The sequence below is a fragment of the Pinus tabuliformis genome, chromosome 9, assembly GCF_031772625.1.
Source record: "Pinus tabuliformis cultivar Carrire ecotype Pingquan chromosome 9, CPIR1, whole genome shotgun sequence".
In the NCBI taxonomy this organism is placed as follows: domain Eukaryota; kingdom Viridiplantae; phylum Streptophyta; class Pinopsida; order Pinales; family Pinaceae; genus Pinus; species Pinus tabuliformis.
In genome coordinates, this window is record NC_142307.1 from 619,254,979 (window position 1) to 619,258,630 (window position 3,652).

Sequence of the window (3,652 nt, forward strand, 5' to 3'; positions counted from 1 at the left end):
CCTTATGATCAAAGCTGAAAAATTTAACCCAATGGATGTCATCACCGCCCACAACCTCATTGCAAATGATCTGAAGCTTTCACCTAGGTACCTTGCTTCACAAGAACAAGTAGTCACACACTTTGAAGACATGTTCAGATTTCTAGGATATGACAGCATGAAATCTTACCAAAGGAGATGGAACACCTTGCCTTACAGCCTAAAAATCAGAGAATACCATTCTCCTGATAGAATGAGAGAGGCACTAAATAGAACACCCATGTATAAATAGGCTCTACAAAGACTCAAAATCAATTGGATTCGCTTAAGGCTCAGTCCACCATTGATGTTAGGAATGTTGGAAGGAAGGAAAGAAGAAGAATAAATAAAGTAGTGGGAAGAGATATATAGGAAGGTGGGATTTTATTCACAAGAAGAGGATACCATAGCAGAAGCATCAAATGTGAGGGAAGCCACCAAAGCAATGAAGGACATGGACATAGATTAAGTTGCTCAGAGGATGAGCAACACTTTTAGCAGGGGGGTGATGATGAGGCTCATCATTGGGTAAATATATGGACCTTAGTACACCTCTAAGCTTACTAAAATCAACTCTTCTCATAATTTATTACTTGTTTTAATTATATTTTGCTTAATGAGATGAGTAAAAGTAAGATGTTATGTCTAGTGGTCTAATGTGCATTGATTGCAGGTTTTTGGGAGAAACTTATGGCAATTATGGCTAATTAAGGTAAAGGAACTCGAATGAGACAAAAAGGAGAGATTATAGGAGATGGATCTTCCTCATTAGATTCTCACTCATTTGAATATCCTTCAATAAAATCACACTAGCTCGGAGTTGCAGGCAGTCGAGTCATGAATATCATTAGGAGTCGAGATAGTGATAGTTAAGAACCAGTTCATCTTGAGATTGGGAGCCAAGCCTCCCTATATTTAAGGAAGTTGTTGGAAAATTCAATTGTATAAACAATGAGTCCTAGAGCCTCATTAGGATTTAGATTTTTTATGTAAGATAACTAAGCATTTTGGAGTTGAAGGATTGTGGCAAAACATTGTTATGTGTTCTTTTAATATGTTAATGAAAATGAGCATTTACTTTATCCAAAATTGAGTTTAATCTGGGGGCTGAAGCTCTTGGGTTAGAGCCCAACCCTAGTAGCATAGGTTCCTCTTACTGTACTTGTATGCTTAGGTTATTTCATAGATTATTTGTTGAATTAATTTTGGCATTGTTTCATTGCAAGTATTAGTGAATTTGATTAGTTTCCTTCCATTTTTGCATGGCTTTAGCAGTAGGTTTAGAGAGATAGAGGAATACCAAGAAGGTTGATAATAGGTGGATCTTGCCTCACTCCTCCCTTCAGGGACCATGGTTTGAAGAAAAAACTCCCATTCAGCTCCAAAAAGACAGAATTATGATTTCTTATGAAATTTAGGGTTTTCTACTAATTAGGCCAGCATCTTTCAATTTTCAAGGATATGTTGCAGTTTTTATTTCTGATATCTCTAGCTTTGTATTATATTTCATGGTGTTTCACAATAGGCTGCAAAGTATTTCCATGCATGAACTAGGCAAATAAATGATGAAATTCTGTTTTCTTATGTTGTTGGAGAACTTTCTTGTTTTGATATGATTTATGGGTAAATGCCAATGATGTGTGTATTGCAGGAGTTTCAATAGTGTAGGAAGATATCATGTCAGCAGCCCCAGCCTAACCTCATCCATCCGTAATCGCCAAAATCCACTAAGTCCATAAACCAAGTTATCATTTCATAAGAACAACTTGACATGCTTGTTGAGCAAATCCAACCATCCTACAAACTTCAGTTTGAGTTTTGAGGAAGTCCTAGCCACTTCCTTGCCTTAATCCTTCCATCACTCACCTTCCCTAAACTCTATACCACTCTCTAAATCACTCCTTATGCTTTCAGCCTGATCCTATAGGAATACAAGGGATCCTGTATGTGCATTAGGACATCCTGTAGACATCTTGGAGGACAACTTGTAGTGGCCTGTTTTGAGGCTGATTTGTGAAAAATGCATCAAGAAAGATAGGAGAAGACCCTTGATTGCCTCTCAAGCCTTTTGACCCTTCACAACCACCTCTCTCCACACCTAACCCACCTGCCATACATTCAAAAATAATTAGCATTGATGTTTTCACAAAAAGTACAAAAACAAAAGATTGTTGTGTTCATTCATATGCATAACAATAAAGTGTTTGATTAGATTAGACTGCATGCTTAGGATAGTTAAGGTTCCGCATGTGTTAGCTTAGAATTATTTTTAAGAAAGATCTCTTAATAGATAGCTAGATGAGTGGTGTGTTTTAAGTTTATCTCAGTCTTTCATTACTGCAGTAGATAATATTTCAATTCTCTCAATTAGGGTGAAATTCCCTTTTCTCCATTAGTAATCAAACTTCTTCTAAATCAATAGAAGGTTGGTTTGAGAAACCCTAGTGGTCTATCACCAGCTCAGAAGTGACAAAGAGTGGATCCATTGCATCTCTTTGTGTATATAACATTGTCACCTCCAAGTTTGTACAAACTCCAAGTTGATAAAGTAAAGTTGGTGGCCCTAGGAGTTGCAGCATTATTGCTACAATACTGGTGCTCATCAGTCATGTACTTCTGGAATTCCATCTAGAACTCCTTTAATGAGTGCTACATAGTTTTCTCCTTCTCCTCCACCTACAACTACACTTGAATAGCAAGATGGCCCATATGTTAGTGGACATGGACACCTAGAACAACCCAATTCTCCTTATGTTGGGTACCCTCCTCCCGAGGGAAGTTTCCTCCATCATCCCCTCCTCCTTTGGCAAGGGGTAACCTGTCATTGTTATACCAAAAATTGGTGCTCAACTTTATTTGACTCGTCCATATTCTGGAATGGTTGCTAATTTTGGAAACCTACTTTTCCCATACAGCCTGGTTTAGTTTTGTATCCATCCTTAATTTCTCGACCTGTTCCATCTACATCTCAAATTCCTACCTATCAATTTATACCTCAATAAGCTCAAATAAATGTAAGCCAACCTTTATAGGTAGTATCGACAGCTCCCTCTATCCCATTGGTATTTGGCCTCTCCTAGGTTCCACTTCCCCAACCTTTACAAGGTACCTTACAGTTCCAGTTGCTTGGACAAGTTATTCCTCAAATTCAATTAGGACAGACTACATATGTTATGGCACAAGCACCATCGAAACTGTATCAGCCTTATCAAGGTACCCCTCAAGTGCCTTATCAAGGCAAACAAGTCCAAACCCAACTATTTTATCATGTGCAAGGTTATCCTGGATCTGGACAACAAGGTTATGCGATTTTGGTTACCAAAATCCTCCCTATTTTTGTACCCAGGTTCATTTTTATCTGAACCCTCCTTATCATGGAGAAAAAATACTTGTTTCTAAGGTTATCCCATCTTATCCAGGATATCCTCCACCAGATTTAAACAAGCATTTTCCATTTGTGGAAACACTTGAATTTCCATATTTGACACGGTTCACAAATGATCACATTGTTCATTCCCCTTGGTGGTCAATTATTCCCACGAAATTTCCTAGCGATATCCAAAAATTCAATGGAAATCTTGGAGAAGATCCATCAATGTACATCATGACTTATCATTTGTGGTGTTATTCTAAC